Source organism: Mobula hypostoma, chromosome 8 (genome assembly GCF_963921235.1).
Source record: "Mobula hypostoma chromosome 8, sMobHyp1.1, whole genome shotgun sequence".
Classification (NCBI taxonomy): Eukaryota; Metazoa; Chordata; class Chondrichthyes; order Myliobatiformes; family Myliobatidae; genus Mobula; species Mobula hypostoma.
Window position 1 is genome coordinate 98,221,456 of NC_086104.1, and position 24,736 is coordinate 98,246,191.

General features: G+C 42.2%; 1 protein-coding gene across 2 annotated transcripts in view; it reads left to right on the forward strand.

Moving 5' to 3' along the window:
* The first annotated feature begins 15,937 nt into the window (after positions 1-15,937).
* LOC134350762 (1-acyl-sn-glycerol-3-phosphate acyltransferase delta-like) overlaps positions 15,938-24,736 on the forward strand; it is a 134,425-nt gene continuing 125,626 nt past the window's right edge. Inside the window, exon 1 of one of the 2 annotated variants that reach the window (XM_063056419.1) lies at positions 15,938-16,079. The gene's annotated coding sequence lies outside the window, so the exon portion shown is untranslated. Of the gene's footprint in view, positions 16,080-16,160; positions 16,292-24,736 lie in introns of those variants that run through there. The other variant, XM_063056420.1, reaches the window with a different exon arrangement.

Below are 24,736 nucleotides of genomic sequence, written 5' to 3' on the forward strand. Positions count from 1 at the left end.
TTCGGTGCGACTAAAATATTTTGGAGGCTTGCAGAAATACCAGGTAGAGTCAGCGTTTTGCAGAGATGCCGGAAGAATTTCACCTGTTGTGGGCACCAAGCAGTGATGCACATTTGATGTGTACCAAGTGCTGTATTGAGGATAACACAGCAGCCAGTGAATACAGAGCTAGCACCCACCTACAGCAATGAATAGATAGACTTTTAATAATGTTCAGAGAAGGCTAAATGGTGACTCTGGCTCCTTGGATAACTCCCATACCTTTCATATGACATAGGAGCAGAATTAGGCCATTCAGCCCATCAAGCCTCCTCGCCATTCATTCTCCCTTTCAACCCCATTATCCTGCCTTCTTCCCGTAACCTTTGATGCCCTGACTAATCAAGAACCTATCAACCTCTACTTTAAATGTTTGGACTCCACGGCCATCTGTGGCAATGAATTCCACAGATTCACCGCCCTCTGGTTAAAGAAATTCCTCCTCTTCTCTGTTCTAAAGGGATGTCCTTCAATCCTAAGACCATGCCCTCTGGTCCTTGATTCCACCACTATAAGAAACATCTTCACCCTGTCCTCTCTATCTAGGCCTTTCAGTATACAATAGATATCAATGAGATGGCTTGTCACTCCTCTAAACTCCAACAAGTACAATCTCAGAAACCTGATTTCTTAAGATAGCTACACAGAATATTTCCCCTTCAGTGGAGGCAACATGCAAGATTTCAGTTTAATGACTTATTGAAAAGACAGCATTTGCAACAGAGCAATATTCTTTCAGTGTGGACCGGAACATTAGCTTAGATTTTCCATTCTTAAGTCTCTGGAGCAAGATACTTAAACCTGCGAGCTTCCAATCCCCTGAAACAAGTGCTAGAAACTGGGATTTGGCTGAAATCCAGGGAAGATAAAGAGATCATTCTCTGAAGAAGGCCAGTCCCATTGTTAGATGGTTGCACTGAAGATGCATAATTTTGATTTGCATCGATTAATGTAAAATTTCCAAACATCAACATAGCCACATCTTAAACACTCTCTCAGCAGCTATAGTAACAAGAGCCAAAAAATTCAAATCTGTATGAATTTTCTTTGAATACGAATTATCTAGACCTTAGGTCAGAAGCTCAGCTTAGGACAAAAATTATTTCTTGTACCAGAAGAAAAAAGCCATTGAGTCCATCTACATGAGATATTGTCGCAGGAAAGCAGCAGGCATCATCAGAGATCCAAACCACCCAGTCCATGCTCTTTTCTGGCCGCTACCATTAGGTACAAGGTACAGCTCAGGGCTTGCTCTGCCAGATTCAAAGACAGTTACTACCCCACAACTATCAGGTTCTTGAACAAAATGGGATAACTATATTCACTTGCCCACAACCAATGATCTAACTCTAAGGAGTCTTTATTGCTATATATTTATATCTGCATTTGCACAGTTTGTTGTCTTCTGCTCTCTGGTTGATCTTTCATTGATCCTGTTATAGTTACTATCCTTTAGGTTTGCTGAGGATGCCCACAAGAAAATTAATCTCAGGGTTGTATATAGTGATATATATATATATATATATATATATATGAATCAGAATCAAGTTTATTATCATCGGTATGTGTTGTGCAATTTTTAAACTTTGCAGCAGCAGTACAATGCAATACATGATAATATAGAAAGAAAAAACTAAATAAGTAAAATCAATTACACAAAGTATATACAGTGCCTATAAAAAGTATTCACCCCTCTTGAAAGTTTTCATGTTTTATTGTTTTACAACACTGAATCACAGTGGATTTAATTTGGCTTTTTTGACACTGATCAACAGAAAGGACTCTTTCATGTCAAAGTGAAAACAAATTTCGACAAACTGGTCTAAATTTATGGCAATTATTACACACAAAATAATTGTTTGCATAATTAATCACCCCCTTCAAGTCAATATTTAGTAGATGCACCTTTGGCAGCAATTACAACCTTGAGTCATTGTACTGTATCTATCAACTTGCACATCTGGACCCTACAATTTTTTCCCATTCTTCTTTATAAAACTGCTCAAGTTCTGTCAGATTGCATGGGGATTGTAAGTGAACAGCTTTTTTTAAGTTCAGCTACAAATCAACAATTGGACCGAGGTCTGGACTGTGGCTTGGCCACTCCAGGACATTAACTTTGTTGTTCTTAAGCCATTCCTGTGTAGATTTGGCTTTACTGTCTTGCTGAAAAACAAATCTTCGCCCGAGTCACAGTTCTTTTGCAGACTGCATCAGGAAATCCTCCAGGATTTCCCTGTATTTTGCTGCATTCATTTTACCCTCTACCTTCACAAGCCTTTCACAGCCTGCTGCAGTGAAGCATCCACACAGCATGATGCAGCCACCACCATGATTCATGGTAGAGATTGGTGTGTTTTTGATGATGTATGATGTTGGCTTATGCATTTAGTCTGATGGCCAAAAAGCTTAATTTTGGTTTCATCAGACAATAGAACCTTCTTTCAGCTAACTTCAGAGTCTCCCTCATTATTCCTTCTGGCAAAGTCTAGCCGAGGTTCCACGTGAGTTTTTTTCAATGGTGGCTTTCTCTTTGCTACTCTCCCATAAGGTTACGATTGGTGAAGCACCTAGGGAACGGTTGTTGTATGCTCAGTCTCTCCCAACTCAGCCGTTGAAGCTTGTAACTCTCCCAGAGTTCTCATAGCTCCCTTTCTTGCGTGGTCACTCAGTTTTTGAGGACTGCCTGCTCTAGGCAGATTTACAGCTGTGCCATATTCTTTCCATTTCTTGATGATTGACTTAACTGTACTCTAAAGAATATTCAGTGACTTGGAAATTTTCTTGTTTCCATCTCCTGACTTGTGCTTTTCAATAACCTTTTTGTGGAGTTACTTGAAGTGTTCTTTTGTCTTCATGGTGTAGTTTTTGCCAGGATACTGACTCACCAGCAATTGGACTTTCCATATATAGGTGTATTTTTACTACAATCAATTGAAACACCTTGACTGCACACAGTGATTGGAACTGTGGGAATGATGGTGTTAAACACTGAGCTATTGTCAACAAACAGCATGCTGACAATAGGTGTTTGTATGGTTCAGGTGATCCAAGGCCGCGTGAAGAACCATTGAGGTTGCATTTGCCATTGACCTATTGTGGCAATATACAAATTGCAGTGGGTCCAGGTACTTGCTGAGGCAGGAGTTCAGTCTAGTCATGATCAACCTCTCAAAGCATTTCATCACCATAGATGTGAGTGCTACTGGACGATAGTCATTAAGGCAGGTCACATTACTCTTCTTAGGCACTGGTATAATTGTTGCCCTTTTGAAGCAAGTGGGAACTTCTGACCATAGCAGTGAGAAGTTCAAAATGTTCTTGAATACTCCCGCCAGTTGGTTGGCACAAGTTTTCAGTGCCTTACCAGGTACTCCACCGGGGTCTGCCACCTTGTGAGGATTCACCCTCCTGAAAGACAGCCTGACTTCAGCCTCCGAGACGGAGATCACAGGATGACTGGCTGCACTAGGTTTCTTCAAAGCTGTAGTTATATTCTCCTTTTCAAAGCAGGCATCAAAGGCATTGAGTTCATCTGGTAGTGAAGCATTACCTGGAGTATTGTGTGCAGTTTTGGTCCCCTAATCTGAGGAAAGACATCTTTGCCATAGAGGGAGTACAAAGAAGGTTCACCAGATTGATTCCTGGGATGGCAGGTCTTTCATATGAAGAAAGACTGGATGAACTGGGCTTGTACTCGTTGGAATTTAGAAGATTGAGGGGGGATCTGATTGAAACGTATAAGATCCTAAAGGGATTGGACAGGCTAGATGCGGGAAGATTGTTCCCGATGTTGGGGAGGTCCAGAACGAGGGGTCACAGTTTGAGGATAGAGGGGAAGCCTTTTAGGACCGAGATTAGGAAAAACTTCTTCACACAGAGAGTGGTGAATCTGTGGAATTCTCTGCCACAGCAAACTGTTGAGGCCAGTTCATTAGCTATGTTTAAAAGGAAGTTAGATATGGCCCTTGTGGCTACAGGGGTCAGGGGGTATGGAGGGAAGGCTGGGGCGGGGTTCTGAGTTGGATGATCAGCCATGATCATAATAAATGGCGGTGCAGGCTCGAAGGGCCGAATGGCCTACTCCTGCACCTATTTTCTATGTTTTTCTATGTTTCTACTGCCATTCATATAATAGAAGAGCAGATTATTATTTAAATGGTGAAAGATTGCAGCATGCTGTTGTGCAGAGGGACTTGGGAGTGCTTGTGCATGAATCGCAAAAAGTTGGCTTGTGGGTACAACAGGTTATTAAGAAGGCAAACGGAATATTGGCCTTCATTGCTGGAGGGATTGAATTCAATAGCAGGGAGGTCATGCTGCAACTATACAGGGTACTGGTAAGGGTGCACCTGGAGTACTGTGTGCAGTCTGGTCTCCATACTTAAGGAAGGATATACTGGCTTTGGAGGCAGCGCAGAGGAGGTTCACCAGGTTGATTCCAGAGATGAAGGGGTTAACCTATGAGGAGAGATTGAGTCGCCTGGGTTTAAACTCTCTGGAGTTCAGAAGAATGAAAGGGGATCTTATAGAAACATACAAAATTTTGAAAGGGATAGGTAAGATAGAAGTAGGAAAGTTATTTCCATTGGTAGGTGAGACTAGAACTAGGGGACATTGCCTCAAGATTCAGGGGAGAAGATTTAGAACGAAGATGAGGAGAAACTGGTTTTCCCAGAGAGTGGTGAATCTGTGGAATTCTCTGCCCAGGGAAGCAGTTGAAGCTTCTTCATTATATATTTTTTAGAAACAGTTAGATAGATTTTTACATAGTAAGGGAATTAAGGGTTATGGGGAAAAGGCAGGTGGATGGAGCTGAGTTTACGGACAGATCAGCCATGATCTTATTGAATGGCGGGGCAGGCTCGATGGGCCGTATGGCCTACTCCTGCTCCCATTTCTTATGTTCTTATGTTCTTATGTTCATGCTGTTGGGTTTCATTTTGTAGAAAGTAATGGTCTGCAAATCCTGCCAGAGTCGACATACATCCGATGGCGCCTCCAAGCTCATTCAGAATTGTCCCTTTGCTCTTGAAATAGCCCTCCGCAAGTCATTCATGGTTTACTTGTACAGACCTGGGTTGCCAGATTTAAATGCCACAGATCTAGCCCTCAGCAGACGCTGAACTTCCAGGTTCATCCACGGCTTTGGTTTGTGAACGTACAGCAAAGTTTCATAGGCACACACTCATCCACACAGGTCTTAATGAAACCAGTAACAACTGCAGCATATTCATCCAGATTTGGGGATGAATCCCTGAATATACTCGAGTTCATCAATTCAAAGCAGTCCTATAGGCTTTCCTGTGCTTCCCTTGTCCATAATTCTTGGTCCTCCCCACTGGTGCTGCAGTCTTCAGTCTCTGACTATACTCAGGGAGTAGAAGTACAGCCAGGTGATCAGGCCTTCCAAAGTGTGGGCATGGAATAGCACGGGCATGGTAGGCACTCTCAATTGTGGTGTAATAGTGCTCCAGTGTGTTCTTTCCTCTGGTACTACATGAAATTTGTTGATGATAATTATTTAGAGACTTTTTCAAACTGGCCTGGTTAAAATCTTGTACTTTGATAATAAATTTACTCTGAAATTTGAATTTTTATTTTTGGTGATACACTGCTCCCAAATGCATCAGAATGCTATGTCGTTCTTAATAGTTTACAAATTCACTTTATTTACATACAATAAATCTATGCACTGTATATAAGTTATCTCATGTATTTCTATTTATTGTGTTGCTTTATTATTGTGTTCTTTATCATTCTGGGTTTTTTTGTGCTCCTTCAGATCCGGACTAACAATGATTTTGTTCCTCTTTACACTTCTGTACTGGAAATGACATTAAACCATCTTGAATCTTGTGTGGTTGTGTTGATTATACTTTTATTCCTCCCATGTACAAATATTGTAATGTTTTTACATTTTGCACTGTACTCCTGCTGCCAAACAACACGTTTCATGATGTCTGCCAGTGATAAACTGGATTCAGAGCTTTATATCCACTTCCAGTCTAGTTCACCATGTGGTCTCCTCGTAACGGAGCAGTTAGTACGACATGATTACGGCTTGGAGTTCAATTCCGACACTCTCTGTAGGAAAGTTTATACGTTCTCCCCATGAGTGCATGGGTTTCCTCTGGGTATTCCTGCTTGCTCCCACATTCCAAAAGGTTTGGAGGTTAATTGGCCATTGTATATTATCCTGTGATTAGACTGGGGTGGGTTGCTGGGTGGTGGGGCTCATGGGGCTGGGAGGGTCTGTTCCACGTTGTATCTTGTAATAAATAAATAAATGATTAATCAAGGTATGTATATGTCACCATTTACTACCTTGAGATTCATTTTCTTGCAGGCATTCACAATAGACCAAAGAAATACAATGAAAAACTACACACAAGCACACAAGCAACCAAATTGCAAAAGAAGGCAAACTGCACGAATTTTAAAAGAACAGATGATAATAAATAAACAAACAACACTGAGAACATGAGGTGTTGAGTCCTTGAAATTGAATCCACAGGTAGTGTTCAGTGATCAGTTCAGGAGGCTGATGGTTGACCAGTGATAACTGGTCCTGAGCTTGGTGTGGGTCCGAAGGCTCCTGTACCTCCTTGCTGATGGCAGCAGCAAGAAGAGAGCATGTCCTGGCTGGTGCTTTCTGGTGGCCCCACTCTGTGTGAGTGTGCTTAATAGCAGGGAGGGCTTTTCCTGTGACGGACTGGGCCGTATCCACCTCATTTTGTCAGCTTTTCCATTCTTGGACATTTCCATAACAGGCCATGATGCAACCAGTCAGGATACTCTCCACTGTGCATCTAGAGAAGTTTGTCAAAGTTTGAGGACATATGCCAAATCTGCGCAAACTCCTAAAAAAAGTAGAGGTGCTGCCATGCTTTTTTTGTGATGGCACTGACTTGCTGGTCCCAGGCAAGATCCTCTGATATGATAACATCAACTAGTTTAAAATTACTAACCTTCTTGATCTCCAATCCCCAAATGATGACTGGCTTACAGACCTCCGGTTTCTTCCTCCTGGAATCAATAATCAGTTCTTTGGTTCGCTGACTTTGAGTGAGAGGTTGTTGCTGAACAAAATCCAGTAACCAATTATAATTTGGCATTTGCTTTGCAGAGCACTTTACATAGGAGTGACCCTGAGCTACCAGTTACTGCACTTTAGCACCTCGCCCACTCTCTGTAAGTTCAAGGTACGATACAGTGCCTGTGAACAAGACTCCAGGCTTATCTTCAGGTAACTTGCTCTTTGTTTGTATTGGGACTGGCCATTTACACATTGCCATTTTCAAAGGTGGGAAAGGGGTGTGTTTTGCTGTTGTAAGGAGCGCAGTATAGGCTCCTCTGGCCTGCTGAGCCTCACTGTCCCAGCAAACCCCAGCAAATCCAATTAACCCTAACCCAATCACGGGACCAACTAACCGACCTGCTATGTCTTCGAACTGTGAGGGGAGACTGGAGGACCCAGAGAAAGCCCACCCTTTCCACAAGGAGGATGTACAGAGACTCCTTACAGAATGGTGCCAAAATTGTACTCCGAGATCCAGAACACACACAGCCATAATAGTGTCACACTAACTGCTACGTTACCATGGTGCCTTTGTTTCGTTGCTGCTGCTTGTGTTATTCTGCTGAGTACTGTGGGCATGCTAAGTTGGCGCCGGAGTATGTGCAATTTGTGGGCTGCCCCCGGCACAGCCTGAGGTATCAGCCATCAGTCCTCATGAAGGGTCTCGGCTGTTTACTCTTTTCCTGGCCTGCTGCGTTCCTCCAGCATTTTGTGTGTGTATTGCCCTACAGCCTGAGGTGTGCTGGCTGTTAATGCAAACGACTCATCCCACTCCATGTTTCAACATGCTTGTGATGAATCTGAATCTGGATCAAATGTTGGAGGGAAATATTGAATGTTAGGCTCTCCCAATGGTTCGGTGCAGAGGTCAGTAAGGTCACAGCTCGCAGTGTTATTTCAGCCCAGTGGAGTACCCGTACCACATTGAGTCACAGGGCTTGAGGGTTGGGGCGAGGAATTTGACAGGGGTCTTGGTTCCTGGTTGTCAACTGATTACCAAATTCAATCTAAGATGCATATAGCTTGTTTATAGACCATAAGACATAGGAGCAGAATTGGGCCATTCGGTGCATGTGTGAGCCAGAGCAATGCTACATTTGAAGTGAAAGGAGAGGATGCATTCCTATTGTCCACTTTATGACCCAGGGTTAAGTTGGGTTCATCCCAAAGCATTCTCTAACCAATGAATACTAGACAATAGTTGTCAGTGTTGTACTAGTTGGAATCAGAACTGCCAGCCATTCCACATCACTAAACAGTTATTACTCTTCAACTTATTTATTACCCTTCAAGCATCAGACTTCTGAATCAGTGTGGATAACTTCACTCGCCTCAACTCTGAACTGATTCCACAACCTACAGACTCACTTTCAAGGGCTTGATAACTGGCGTTCTCAATGTTACTTACTTATTTTTATTTGTCTTTTTTCGGTATTGCAATTCTTCTTCTTTTCCACATTGGTTGCTCGTTAGCTTTTTTTGTGTAGCTTTTTATTCATTCTATTGTGTTTCTTTGTATCTACTGTGAATGCCCACAAGAAAATTAATCCCGGGGCTGTATGTGTTGGCATATACATACTTTGGTAATAAATTTACTTTGAACTTTGAATTTGAACATTGAACAATGATGAGGTGCAAGATTAGACAGTGTAATCTGTTTCTAGGTGGAGCAGGTTGAGGCATAAATAACAGCTGTGTGAACTCTATCAAATATTGCCTGATGGCCTTGCACATCCATGCATTGGAACACCGGTCCTTACAGAGAGGGAAACACGATTTTTAACATCCAAGAGCAACATAGCGCAGATGCTAGAATGCTGAAATGGGAGAAACACCAAATGCTCAGCAAGTCAGGCAGAGAGAAGCACAGCAAACTGTCCTTGTCGTCCATTGTAGTCTGGAATATAAACAGATCTGCAACATAAAGTCCTTGGGTGGTTGACGATCTGATGAAAGATCAGTTACTTGTGTTTCTCTTGCCACAGTTGCTCGGTAACCCATTTTTTCCGTTCCTATAGCACTATATAAATTTATGTTAAAAGGGCCAGAGGGGAAACTAGGATAACGTTATTACCCAGAAAGTTGTTATAATTTGCAGCTAAATGCCTGGGGACTGATGGAAGCAAATTTATAGCCAATTTTCAAAAGGAATCTGGATAACTTGTGGAAAATTGAGTCATCTGGATGGCAATGGGGAAAGGGCAGGGAGTATTATCAATTAGATAGCGCTATATAATACATTCAGTGGCCACTTTATTAGGTACATCTGTATACCTGCTCGTTAATGTAAATATCTAATCATCTAATCATGTGGTAGCAACTCAATGCATAAAAGCATGCAGACATGGTCAAGAGGTTCAGTTGTTGTTCAGATCAAACATCAGAATGGGGAAGAAATGTTATCTAAGTGACTTTGACTTGGGATGATTTTTGGTGCTGGATGAGGTGAACGTGTAACATAGAACAGTACAACCCAGGAACAGGCCATTTGGCCCACAGTGTTGTGCCAAACCAGCTAAAAAGCAAATCAAAAACACCTCAAGAACTGCTGATATCCTGGGAATTTCACACACAACATTTTCTAGAAATTACAGAGAATGGTGCCAAATACAAAAAAAAGAACATTAAGTGTGCACCATTTCTGTGGGCGAAAACGCCTTGTTATCAAGAGAGGTCAGTGGAGAATGGCAAGACTAGTTCAAGCTGTTAGTAAGGCGACAGTAACTCAAATAATCACACATTACAACAGTGGTGGGCAGAAGAGCATCTCTGAATACACAACCCATTGAACTTTGAAGTGGATGGGCTACAGCAGCAGAAGACCATGAACATACACTCAGTGGTCACTTTATTAGGTACAAAAGGTATCTAATAAAGTAGCCACTCAGTATATGTGCAATGGGTTAATTATTCTTCTCCTATATTTTGAGATTTAGATACACCAATAAGGCCAATGCTTACAGTAATCCTTCAATGTATGGAAGATATTCAACATGTGAATTCTCTTTTGAGTGTACGCCTATAGGTAGTTTAGTCTCTAAAAAGAGGGAAGAAATTTTAAGGGACTGTGTGGTAGTGATCAGATTAGGGAGAGGAAGGTTGGCAGAGACCTGCATTTACAATCAGTGCAAGATCAGCTGAGGACATCATATTCCAGACAGTGTTAATAACACATCCAGGATGGAATTTAGTGGAGTTCAGGAGGGAGTTGGCGCATTCAATGACTTTCAAGTTTATTATGGTCTTATTCTATAAGGCAGTTTAGATTTTCCACTATAAGATGCTATAACCTTGAGTAGTATCAGATCATGGAATGCAATCAAGTTCAATTTCATGCTTCGTTATTCTGTGATAAGAATTAGGACCTTTCACAAAGATGTAAGATACACCTTCCCCAGGTGATCATCCTATATGAATGGATTACTTTCATCTTGTAAAATTAAATAAGACCATAAGACAGAGGAACAGAATTGGGCCATTCGGCCCATTGAATTTGCTCCACCAATTGATCATAGCTGATTTATTTTTCCTCTCTACCCTATTCTCCTGCCTTCTGTTTGTAACCCTTGAGGCACTTAGTAATCAAGAACCTATCAACCTCCACTTTATGTTTTCCCCTTTTAATTTTTTCTTGAATGGAAAATCTTACAAAAAGTAATGGATACAGCCTAGTCCAGAATGGGTACAGATCTCCCCACCATTGAGCACATCTACATGAAGAGGTATCACAGGAAAGCAGCATCTATCATCAGGGACCCCACCATCCAGAACATGCTCTCTTCTCATTGCCGCCATCAGGAAGAAGGTACAGGAGACTCAGGACTCACACCACCAGGTTCAAGAACAGTTACCACCACTCAAACATTAGACTCTTGAATCAGAGGGGATAACTTCACTTAGCTTCACTTGCCACATTCTTAAAATGTTCCCATAATCAATGAACTCACTTTCAAGGACTCTTCATCTCATGTTTTCTATATTTGTATTGCTTGGTTATATATTATTATTATTTCTTTCTTTTTGTATTTGCAGTTTGTTGTCTTTTGCACACTGGCTGAACAAATTGTTATGGTCTTTCATTGATTTTATTATGCATTTATTATGCCTGCAAGAAAATGAATCTCAGGGTTTAATATGGTGACATATATGTACTTTGATAATAAATTTACTTTGAACTTTGAAATATATCCAATGACTAGGCTTCCATATCTGTCTGTGATAATGAATTCTACAGATTCAACACTCTCTAGCTAAAGAAATCCTTCCTTATCTCTGTTCAAAGGGGATACCCTTCTATTCTGAAGGTGTGCCCTCCGGTCCTATATTCCCCCCACTTTTGAAAACATCCTTTCCACATCCACTCTATCTAGATTTTTCAATATATGATAGATTTCAAAGAGATTTCCCTTCATTCTTCTGAACTCCAGTTTGGAAATATGTGAGCAATCCAGTCCCTGACTCTGTGCCCCTGTCCTGTTGCTCCAGGTGTTCAGATCTAACCAGTTGTCTTTAGATGCCACGTTGGAGGCCACTCAACATAAAGCCCAGGAATTGTCTGTGACCAGGATTGGCCCAGGAAAATCTCAGTGCCTATGAGTTTCATCAGAGGAACTCCAGCCCCAAAATCTGCTATCCTTTTCCAGACCAGGAACTGATTCGCTGCAGATGCCAATTTCCTTCCCTTTATGACTGTTGACCTGCAACTAACACAGATAGATCCCAAAAAACAAAGGTATGAAAACAACCAGATTGTTTGGTTTAGTTACGTTGGTTATGAGATGAATATTGGCCAACAATACACCAACAAAACCTTGCTACTACTTCCAATATCAAGTTGAGTTTAGTTTTTTCTTTCTATATGCATAGTCATGGTGACATACAGATACATTGAACAACTTGCTTACAGCAGCACCACAGACTCGTAGGTACAGGCAATGCACAGAAAGTAGACAAGACAGTGAAGAGAGGGAGCCAAGTCCATGGTAGTGGAAGGGGATCAAAGTTCAAAGTAAATTTGTTATCAATGTGCTGTATATAACACCATGTATGACTTTGACATTCATTTTCTTGTAGGCATTTGAAGGAAAATAAAGAAATACAATAGAGTTTATGAAAATCTATACATGACAAAGACTGACGAACGTCCAATGTGCAAAAGAGGAAAATCATGCCAGTAAAAATAAGAAGTAAATAAATAATACTGGGATCAGGTGTTGTAGAGTCCTTGAGGGTGAGCTTGTAGGTTGCGAAGTCAGTTCAGCATTGTGATGAGTGAAGTTATCCACACTGGTTTAAGAGCTTGGTCGTTATAGGGTAATAACTGTACCTGAATCTGGTGGTTCAGGACCTAAGGCTCCTGTACCTCCTTCCCGATGGTGGCAGTGAGAGGAGAGAGGTGACCTGCAGTGTTTCATTGCTGAGAAAAGCGTTGTGCAGGTAGGTTCAAGAACCTGATGGTTGAGATAAGGTAGTTGTTCCTGAACCTGGTGGGGCAGGACTTCAGTCTTCTGTACCTCCTGTCTGAAGGTAGCAGTAAGGAGGTGGCATGACTTGAATGGTGGGGATCCCTGATCATAGATGCCGACTTCTCGAGTCAGTATCTCCTACAGACGCTGTCAATGGTGGGGAGGACTGTGCCCATGGGATCTTTGCCTGTGAGGACAACTAAGGTCTCAGATTAACATCTGTGAACTCTCCCTGTTGAAAAGCACTGTACTTGATGCTGTCTGGACCATCAACAAAATCTTTGGAGTATGGCTTGAACCTATGTCACCCGACGTACTCTTTCTGAGTGAAGCAGTAATTCACTTGCATATTGTACTGTATTCGGTGTTCACAAGGTGGCCTCCTCTACAGTGGGAAAATCAGACACTGATTAGATGATCACATTGCAGAGCGTTACACTTCTGCAAGGGGCACTGACTGTCTGATGAGATTCATTCTCTCAGGCAAAAGATTCCACAGCATTATTGGAAGAACGGACAAGTGTTTGTTGTTGTAATGGCCAACTGCTTTACAGCGCCAGCCAGCGATCAATGATTGGAGCTCAATTCCCACTGCTGTCTATGAGGAGTTTGTACCTTCTCCCTGCGACTGCTCTAGATGCTCTGGTTTTCTTCCACATTCCAAAAACATATGGGTTTGGGTTAGTGAGTTGTGGGCATGCTATGTTGGCACCAGAAGCATAGCAGCACTTGCACATTCCTTGCTGGTTTGATTAGACGCAAACGATGCATTTCACGCAACACACATCAAAGTTGCTGGTGAACGCAGCAGGCCAGGCAGCATCTCTAGGAAGAGGTACAGTCGACGTTTTGGGCCGAGACCCTTCGTCAGGACTAACTGAAGGAAGAGCTAGTAAGAGATTTGAAAGTGGGAGGGGGAGGGGGAGATCCGGAATGATAGGAGAAGACAGGAGGGGGAGGGATGGAGCCAAGAGCTGGACAGGTGATTGGCAAAAGGGATATGAGAGGATCATGGGACAGGAGGCCCAGGGAGAAGGAAAAGGGGGAGCGGGGGAAGAACTCAGAGGATGGGCAAGGGGTATAGTCAGAGGGACAGAGGGAGAAAAAGGAGAGAGAGAGAAAGAAAGAATGTGTGTATATAAATAAATAACGGATGGGGTACGAGGGGGAGGTGGGGCATTAGCGGAAGTTAGAGAAGTCAATGTTCATGTCATCAGGTTGGAGGCTGACCAGACGGAATATAAGGTGTTGTTCCTCCAACCTGAGTGTGGCTTCATCTTTACAGTAGAGGAGGCCGTGGATAGACATATCAGAATGGAAATGGGATGTGGAATTAAAATATGTGGCCACTGGGAGATCCTGCTTTCTCTGGCGGACAGAGAATAGGTGTTCAGCAAAGCGATCTCCCAGTCTGCGTTGGGTCTCACCAATATATAGAAGGCCACATCGGGAGCACCGGACGCAGTGTATCACCCCAGCCAACTCACAGGTGAAGCGTCGCCTCACCTGGAAGGACTGTCTGGGGCCCTGAATGGTGGTAAGGGAGGAAGTGTAAGGGCATGTGTAGCACTTGTTCCACTTCATTCCGATGTATTTCACTGTGTGTTTGACGTACATGTGACAAATAAAGCTAATCTTTATCTTTGATATTTATCCCTTAGCTAATTTCACTGAGTGAAAGTTTCTGACATTTTCATGTCATCGATTGACAGGCGTGGCTGTCTGTTACTTTAATTCTCCAGTCCAACCTTCTATGCCAAATTATTCCATTTAAGGTAACTTGCTCTTTTATTTTCCTGTTTGTATTAGAAATGACCATTTTTGTCTTATCTGCGAATTTGGCTTAGTTTATCTCTCTCTGGCATGCTGAGCATGTCCACAGCTCAACTATTGGCATTGTCATGATTAGATTAGTCACCTTATCAGAGACATCTCTTTGTTCTGTTCATTCCTTCCCCACTTTCTCTGCAAATGAATGTAGCTCAGTCATAGAGGATACAGGCCCTACTAATAATGTTGAACTTGTTTTCTCTTTCCCAATTCTGACTGTTTCAGACATGAAGCACTAATTGCTATTCTTTCCATAGGCACTGACCAACTTGCTAAGCGTTTTTATTTCAGATTTTCAGCATCTGCAGATTTGGGTGGGGGGGGGTACTTGTTGAGTGATGTAGCCAATAATTGTGACTTTATCCTTGTACAGTCTAAACACAATGGTATTTACTTTTCCTTCCTTTTCTTTGAAGGTTTTCCACCCTCCGAACCCAGTCTGCACTGAGCTCCGAAATATGCCAAAAATGGAAATGGCACGGAGCAAAACTTTAATTAACACCTTTCCCAAATACTTTTTGAAATGCAGCATGTACATTTTCATATTCTCCCTGAAGGCAATTTTAGTGATGGGGAACAAGGGGTTATCCTTTTAATATTCCAGCATTTTGAAGTTACAAGTTCAAAGTTCAGAGTAAATGTATAATCAAAGCACCATATAGTGCCCTGAGTTTCATTTTCTTGCAGGCATTTACATGAAATAGTAATAAAATATTATACTTAAAATACACTCTGCATAAACAAAGGCTGAAAAGCGCCAATGTGCAAAAGACAAAATGCGTAAATAAAAATAATATCGAGAACTTGTAAAGAGTCCTTGAAAGTGATTCGGGTAGATTGTAGACATTCTTCAGAATGCTTTATTTGTTCAAGATTAGCGGCTATTACCTATTGTGTTAGTTGATACATTGGAGCACAAAGCAAAAATAGACATAAAGGATCAAAATGGTAATGTATTACAGCACATCACGCAACCCTCGTGTGGTCCCTTAGGTTACAAGGGCATAGCTGAGTGGAGAGTGATTTGGCTCCAAGGTTCTGTAAGCTTGGGATTTACAATGAATAGTGACATATCAGTGCCCATCTACCCCCGTTGTAAGTGGGGCGGGTTGCATTACGTCTTCGGCCTGGGGCGCTGTGATAGAATGAAACAGCCAGCTGTTCCATCACCATCCACGTCCGACGCTTTATTTGAATATGTTGTGAATTTATAAAATTCATGTTGTCGGGCAAGGATGCCCGGCGTATAAATCTGTTGGGTGTGCATATTCCGATTCGAGGCGTTCGTAAATCACAAGCACTGTAGCTGACGAGGTGTTTGTATGGCGGGGAGCCGGGCTAGTTGCAGCTTGAACTGGTATATCGCTAGATTGCCCGTTGGTACAACATGCACGCAGCCCATCCTCCGGAGGAGAGGAAGGGAGAAATGAGTGAGTCACTGACTGGACGAGCAAAGCTGTATCGGATCGGACCTCTGAAAGGAAGTGACATGCAATGGGGAGACGTCAGCAGAGAGCACATTTCTCCTCTAAACCCAGCCCCTGGGTGGAGCCCCACCCTCGCTGCGCCGACTTTGGTGCCTATTGAAAGTGAAGTGGTACAGATAGCTCGCTGCACACTCACTGGAATACACGTGCCGGGGGTCGCTGGTGAAAAGGTTGAAGGTAAATAGTCAGTCACGTCCGCCCACTCTCCGATGCGTGCACATTGTTTGAAAGCTTGTTGAATGTCAGAGTACGCAAGTAGCCCAGCATCGTGGAGGCAAACGGGGACGGGGTGGGTTATACTGTATTCTCGTTTTGCGTGGAGTTAAAACGGGGACACGTGGTGGTGAGGGCTCAGAGTTCAGACAACAGCGAGGGGGTGACTGTTAACGGTAAGAGTGTCTGATAAATCCAGCTTTGCCGGTTTGCCTTTTTTTCCGTCATCCTTCGCACTTCCAGTTTTCTGTTGCCCTGGTTACAGTCAAGTCCTGTCAAAACGTTTTTTCGGAAATGCTGCATTTGTTCCGTTGTAGTAATAGTAACCGAGCCCTGAAAAGCACAGCAGCTCGTACGTAGAAAATCACATCGCACAATTGTACTTTTTTCCACCCCAAGGGGGTGAGCTCATTGCTATAGCAACGCTATTTACAGCTGCTTTGCCAAATGTGCTGCTTGCTGCTGAAGAGGCCTTTGCTTACGACAAAGTAACCTCCTCTTTTAAAAAATATTTTACTCTTTTTAACACCTTCCCAGTGTTGGTATGATTACTAAAGAATGCAGATGTCGTTGCATTGAAAGTGAAACAATCGTATTAGTTGCTGGAAACAAAAAGGGAGCAAACGGCTGCCTGGCATCCTTGAATGACGGGTTCTCTTTAAAGGCTCCATGACACACAATAATGTTTTATTTTATTAACCACAGACATTAAAGGTAGAATCTTTTACCCCAAGTAAAAGACTTTAAAGACATTGCCGGATTACCGTTGAGATAAGTTTACTGATTTTGATGACACAGAGGCACAAATTTTTTGAAGGGAAACTACAGGTATGCAATTTAACCAGTAAGTTAGGGAAGCTAATTTGAGCTCGGGATCCCCCATGACTACTGATTGATTTACAGTACTTTGCTATTCCATTCTGTACTAGTATCTACTCCCTTAACGTCCCCTTTATTTCCAAGAACTTGCTGGGCTGTGCATACTATTTTCCAATTAGGCGCATTGCAAAATGTCAAGGCTCATATTTACCATCTTAAATATCTTTTTAATAGGATTTCAGATTTTTATACAATGTCAATCGCTGTCCAGCAGAGAGAATTGTTCAATTTCTACATTAGGGGATTCTCTAGAGTTATCAAGTATGATAATTTCATGTTTCTGTACTTATTTGTCGCTAGTTGTCTAATTAGATCTTTCTTTCTGTCTTCCTTTTTGTACTTCATCTAATATTAGTTCACCTTCTATGATTCTGCCAGGGATCTTTTCCAGTTCTTAAGTTTTGCGGTTTATGGAGACATACTGTTCCTGAATAAAATGCAAGGATGTTAACAATGTTGCACATCCCTTGGAGAAACTTGGCAATCTCTAACAGTTTTAAAGCAGGTGTGCTTGTTAATTGCAGTAATTCTGCTTTGTGGAAGTTAAAATCAAAGTCAGTTTTTTCTCCATCTTTAGCTGGTGTGCAACTCTGTTGGAATGGCCCAGGGGTGGCATTACTGGCATGGACAGGTGAAATAACCTGGCAAAGTTCTATATCTTGCTGACACCACGGTGAAGACATCATGGTGAAAGGACCAAACTGTAGTAATTCTAGGGTTAAAATCTCAGATGATTGTCATTCTCTGAGTTACTGTTGGGCCAAGTTTAGATGAGCGGAGAGGCTTATAGCCTGATGCCTTTAGATGCATGAGCTTTGTATGAAACATAATCAGCAGTCTTGAGGAAAAATAAAGGGGTGCTGTACTCACGTTACTTTATTAATGGCTTTTTCTTAGGTTGTGTTTTGAAAATAGTCAAAAAACAGAAGGATAAAATTTTTATCCAATTTGTGTTTCTCACTAAATAGAACATGAGGACAGTGCCTCTAAATTGACATAATGAGTTCAGTTTGTTCAAATAACATAGAGCGGAGTCATAGGCCAGTTTGCACTAGATCATAAGACATAGGAGCAGAATTAGGCCATTTGGCCGGTCGGATCTGCTCCAGCATTCTATCATGGCTGATTTATTATTCCTCTCAACCCCATTCTCCTGTGTTCTTCCCATAACCTTTGATGCCCTGACTAATCAAGAACCTATCGACCTCCACTTCTAATATACCCAGTGATTTGGCCTCCACAGCAGTTTGTGGCAATGAATTCCACAGATTCACCTCTGTCTGGCTCAAGAAATGTCTCCTTATCTTTCTTCTAAATGGACATCCATCTATTCTCAGGCTGTGTCCTCTGGTCCTAGACTCCCCCACTATAGGAAACATCCTCTGCACATCCACTCTACCTAGGCTTTTCAATATTCAATAGGTTTCCATGAGATCCCCTCTGCAATCACGTCTTGAAATACTTTACCAAGAGCATTTTATTCCCAGTAGGTAGAATGCTATAGTTTTAGTAGTTTATTGTCTCGGCTTGAGGTAGCACCTTTTGTGAAAAAGCTAAATGCCTTGTATAAAACTGAGTTAGAATCGAGGCTGGAGATATTCATCATATTATTTGCTGTTCAGATTTATTAATTTGCCCACAGTTCAATGATTCTTTGTTTCTAATAGACTCCTTGTTGTTGTTTTCCATTTCTTGCTTTCCTCACTGGTAACCAACACAAGTCCCTGTGGAAAAGGAGGCGAGGTAACATGTCCTCAGTTATGTGTGGCATTCATCTCTATAATGGAGATCTCAGGCATCTCCTTTTTACCAGTAGTTGTATGGTTAGGACATGTGCACTTTAAAGTTGGTGCTGTTGCAAATGACATGTTCTCAGTAATATTTAAGTCAAGTTTATTGTCATTTGACTAAATATGTATATATAACCCTATAATGTGTATAGAAACGGGATGTTTTTCCAGAGCAGGGTGTAAAGCAGGGTAGTACACATAATACACAATAACTTATGAAGGTAAGGATAAAGTAGAGTTTTTTATAATATATGTGCATCTTTTGTCTTTTGCACATTGGTTGCTTGTCAGTCGGTGTGAAGCTTTTTCATTAATGCTGTTGTATTTCTTCATTCTACTGTGAACGCCTACAAGAAATGGGGCGCCACTGTAGCGTAGCCATTAGCGTGACGCCATTACAGCTCAGTGCGTTGGAATTCAACTCTGCCGCCATCTTTGCAAAGTATGCAAGTATTCTGCGAGCACGTGCGTTTCCTGCGGGCGCTCCGGTTTCCTCCAACTTTCCAAAGACATTTGAGTTAGTAGGTTAACTGGTGATGGTAAATTATCCTGTGATTATACTAGGGTTAGACAGGTGGGTTGCTGGGCCTGTTTCACGTAGTATCTCTAAATAAAATAAAAATGAATCTTAGGGTGGTATGTGGTGATATATACATACCTTGATAATTACATTGAGCTTTGAACTTTAAATAACTACGTATTTATATCATAGATTCAAAGATCCAAAGTACATTTATTATCAAAGTATGCATGCAGTATACAACCCTGTGATTCATCTTCCTTACAGACAGCTACGAAATAAAGGAAACCATGAAACCCGTTCAAAGAAAAAAAAATCAACTCCCACTGGCAAAAAAAACAAATTGCACAAACAGCAGCAACAAAAAAAAGAGCAAAAAGCATAGAATATTAAACACAAGATCAGAGAGAGTCCAGACAGAGTTCAGCTCAGTGTTCATTATCTGTAAACCACACTGATTCAAAGTCACCAAAATAGCAGCCAAAAAGGAGCAACCAGAAACCAGAAACACATCATAACGTGAACTACGGAGTCCAAACCACAAATTGTGTCGGTTAAACCTTGCCATGTCTTTTATTACTGTAATATGTCTCAATGCATTGTACAGAAGAGTAATTGTTAGAGGAAAAAGTGACAGAAATGTTGGAGACATGAAGGCAGGTAACTAAATGCATGGCTAAAGAGTTGGCTGTAGGTAGTGTAACACACAGAATGCTAGAGGAATTCAGCAGGTCAGGCAGCATCTGTGGAGATTATGGCTTCTTTCCCCCCTTCGTTTCCAGTCCTGATGTAGGTTCTCAGCCTGAAATGGTGAATGTTTATTCCTCACCATTGATGCTGCCTGACCTGCTGAGTTCTTTCAGCATTTTGTGTGTAACTTTGGATGTCCAGCATCTGCAGAAAACTCGTGTGTCTATGTCGTGTTAAAGGTCACAAGTTTTGGTAAGGGAATCCTAGAACTTGGTCCTTAAATAGCTTCACTCGTGGGTGTCGATATCTGGAATGCAAGAGGACAAATTTGGAGTTACTTAGGATCTCAGAGATATTAGTTTGGAGGTTAGAGATGGTACTAAAGGGGAAATGTGGAAAACAGAGTTCCAGTCTTCCATGCAGAATGAAAAACAGAAAGGCAGTGTCAGAGAACTTCCTGGGCAGAATGATAGTTCAGTTGCCGTGCCCAAATTGTCATGTTCTACCCGTACAGGCGGGGAGAATTTACTGCCTGCGGGAGCACCTGGAAGATTGGTGTAGAGCAGGGGTTCCCAACCTGCGGTCCACCGACCCCTCAGTTAATGGTAGGAGTCGATGGCATGAGAAAAGTTGGGAATCCCCGCTGTAGAGCCATGAAACATAGAAACAGGAATAGACCATTTGGCCTTGCTGTGCATTCTGTAAACGTAACTTTGCTAGATCAAATAACGACAGCACAAAAAGAACGTTACTTATCTTTCCACCCGTTTATTTCTTCGAGCTCAGCCGGTGAGTGAACTTGGACCCGACATCAGGGAGAGACTCTTTCTCATCTCCCTGGCGGTTCTACAAGTTCACTGCCCGATGTCAAATTGTCAGAAGTTATAAGGCCACCGATACAAAAGAACAATCAGTTTGATAACCATTCCGGCCAAGTCAATGGACTATTGATACAAAAGTACAATCAATTTGTTAGATACTCCAGCCACCTTAATTAAAGAAAAGAATGTCCTACCTGGTTTTCTGGAGCCAAAACTTAATGACAAAGGTAAGAACATTCGTCAAACTTATGCTTTAATTAAGAAAGGAATGTTCTGTCTAATTTCCATCAGGTACTGCTTTTTGTCAAAATCAAAAGGTGTGAAAAGCCCAGAGACATTTGATGTGGATCTGGGCAAACCCTAATTATCTTGCTCCAAAGAAGGCAGCTGTGAGATATTATTCAAACACACTGCAGTCACAGACATAGTACGGAATCCATTGTTTACAGGAATCTTGAGAATCCCCCTTTCCTTTAAACTTTATCATTTCAACACTGTGACGGTGGACTGTCTAGCTCAGTGCTCAGTTCTTTCTTTCTCCCCACCAAAGACAACAAATGCCATGGTAGATTAGGCTGATCTTTTCATTACATTCCTCATCGGCCCACAGTGTTTCTTTCTGAGGGTGAAATGTTGCTGTTATTCCTTTCCCTGCTGTCTTGTGGTGCACCAGGCAGCAGCCTTGCTGACTCTTTAGCATTATGTGCTTCTTGTGAGGCCCAGTTGCGGGCTCGAAGCTCAACCCGGCACAGATGGAAAGTGTGCAAGCAACTAGCCCGATTTGAATCCAGCCCCACTCGCAGATGCCACTACACCACCAGCCGGCAAAGGGTAAAAGGTGGAAGCACTTATCTCTATTAGAAAATCCAAAATGTAATCAATTCATGCAGTTGTTGCTGTTGGCTCTGTTTGAGAAATATTCAGTAATTTGCTGCTTAGTCATACAAAATGTATAGAACTTGTTGAGTCTGAGGTCCCCACTGCTGAAAATTGTGAAGGGACCATGAGATGAGGTGGGCTGGGGAGGGAGGGGGGTTGTTGTTGGGTGCTGTTGTGATGTATGAGCACGTTAACATGTCTCATTGATGCCCAAGGTGAGTCCGGTGCGGTAGCCAGCCTGGCCTAGAAATGATGAAGCTGCTTAAAGGTACAAATCATTGCTTGCGTGGTAGTGTAGCGGTTAGCATGACGCTTTACAGCGCCAGCGTCGAGGGTTCAATTCCCACTGCTGTCTGTAAGGAGCTTGTATGTTTTCCCTGTGATTGCGTGGGTGTTTTGGTCCACAGACGTACGGGTTAGTAGGTTAATTGGTCAGAGGGGTGTAATTGGGTGGCGCTGGCTCATTGGACTGTGCTGTATCTCTAAATAAAAAAAAATAACCAAGTTGGAATCCAACTGAGGAAGCATGCAGCCAGTATAGTGTTAAACAGATGATGAAGAAGGAGTTGTCCCAGGGAAATAATTGTTTTTGCATCTAGGAAAAAAATACTTTCTGAAGTGCTTTCCAACTGATGAACAGTGTTGCAGTGTAAGGAACGAGGCAGCCAGTTGGTACTTCGCAAACTCCTCGAATGTAGGGGGGTGTTCCCAACCCTGTATATGCCATGGAGCCTTACTGTTAACCGAGAGGTCCATGGACCCCAGGTTAGGAACTCCTGCTCTACGGTGTGATAATAACAAGATGATCAGTTGCAGTAATGTCCTTTGAATAATAAATATTGGACGGAGGGAGCCCACTGCTCTGCTTCAATTTGTAGCATGCAAACTTGATCAACAATTCAGTTTCAGATTCATTTATTTATCATATAGATACTTTATTGATCCCAAAGGAAATTACAGTGTCACAGTAGCACTACAAGTGCACAGATATAAATATTAGAAGAGAAGTAGAAAGAATGAAAAAATAAGTTACCACAAACAGGCTAACAGGAGGGGGTCATCACTTCCCTAGCTATAGGTTGACTCCTTATAGAGCCTAATGGCTGAGGGTAGCACTCTTTGGAGCAGTGGAGTTGTTTTAGTCTATTACTCGAAGTGTTCCTCCGTTCAGCCAATGTGGCATGCAGAGGGTGAGAAACGTCCAGAATTGCCAGGATTTTCCCTAGGGTCCTTTGTTGCACCACAGCCTACAGTGTCCAGCTTGACTCCTATAAGAGCCAGCCTTTCTAATCAGTTTATTGGGCCTGTTGACATCACCTGTGCTGGTGGTATTGCCCCAGCACGCCACTGCATAGGAGATTGACTGGCGACAACAGACTTGTAGAACATGTGAAGGAAAGGCCTGTATACCCTAAAGGACCCCAGTCTCCTCGGGATGTAAAGGCGACCCTGGCCCTTCTTGTACACAGCCTCTGTGTTGGTGCTCCACTCAAGTCTGTCATCCAGATGCACACCCAGGTACATGTAGGTCCTCACCACATCCACATCCTCATCTTCGGTTATAATAGGGAGCAATGCAGGCTTAGTTTTCCTAAAGTCTATCACCATCTCCTTTGATTTACTAATGTTGAGCTGAAGATGGTTCAGAGTTATGGACATGCTATGTTGGTGCTGGAAGCATGGCAACACTTGTAGGCTGCCTGGTCCCATCGTTGCCGATTTGATTCAGTGGATACGATGCATTTCACTGAATGCTTCCATGTACGTGTGACAAATAAAGCTAATCTCTTGTTTATGTTATCTTGTCAAAGACCTTTCTAAAGTCCTTTTTGCCACACTTTCCTTGTAAATGTGCTTAGTTATCTCAAAGTCCAAAGTACATATATGTCACCATATACAATCCTAAAATTTATTTTCCTGTGGACATACTCAATAAATCCATAATAGATTAAAAACTATAACAGAATCAATGAAGGACGGCAGTAGCTTGGGTGTTCAACTAGTATGCAAAAGACAATAATCTGAAGTGTAGGTTTGTGTGACTGTGTGTGTGTGTGTGTGTGTGTGTGTGTGTGTGTGTGAGTGAGAGAGATTGGGTGAAGGGATTTAGAATGTAAGTCTATTGCACACTCTGGAGCAGAAGGTGGCGGTAATGCACCATTAAGCTGGGTGCCAACCACCATAAAACAAGACGAAGAAGAAGACAATAACCTGTGCAAATACAAAAAGAAATAATAATAAATAATAAACATCAAGAACATGAGATGAAGAGTCTTTGCAAGTGAGTCCATAGGTTGTGGGAACATTTCAGTGATGGTTCAAGAGCCTGAATCTGGTGGTGTGAGTCCTGAGGCTCATATACCTTCTTCCTGATGGCAGCAGCAAGAACAGAGCATGTCCTGGGTGGTGGGGTCCCTGATGATGGATTCTGCTTTTCTCTGACAGTGTTTTGTGTAGGTGTGCTTAATGGTGGGGAGGGCTTTACCTGTGATGGACTAGGCCATAACCACTACTTTTTGTAGGATTTTACATTCAAAGGCATTGGTATTTCCATACCAGGCTGTGATGTATCCAGTCAATATACTCTATTCAGTCAAGCTTCTGAGGCAGTATTTCCCAAGAACAAAGCTGACCATCTCTAATCTATCCCTTCCTTTCCAAGTGAAGCTGAATCCTATCCCTTGAATTTTGTTTTTCCTCGATAGTTTATTTACTAATAAGGTGAAGAATCTCAGCAGGCACACTTTGTGGAACACCAAATGTCAGTTTCCATTGGTTCTGCCAACTCTTGAGCAAGGAAGCCGCCTGCTTTGATATAAACACAACAGCCTCATTGAATGAATGGGAGAAATCAACCGCTGGGTGTGAAGGGACAGAAGCAAATATGAATGCATTTGATTCAATTAAATTAGTTTAATATTTTTAATTTTCAGGGGTTAGTCTTTATTTTCTCGTGATCTTTTATTCAATAACAGTAACAGCTGAAAAACCTGTACACAAGACAGACAAGCAACCAGTGTGCAAAAGGCAACAGATTGTCCA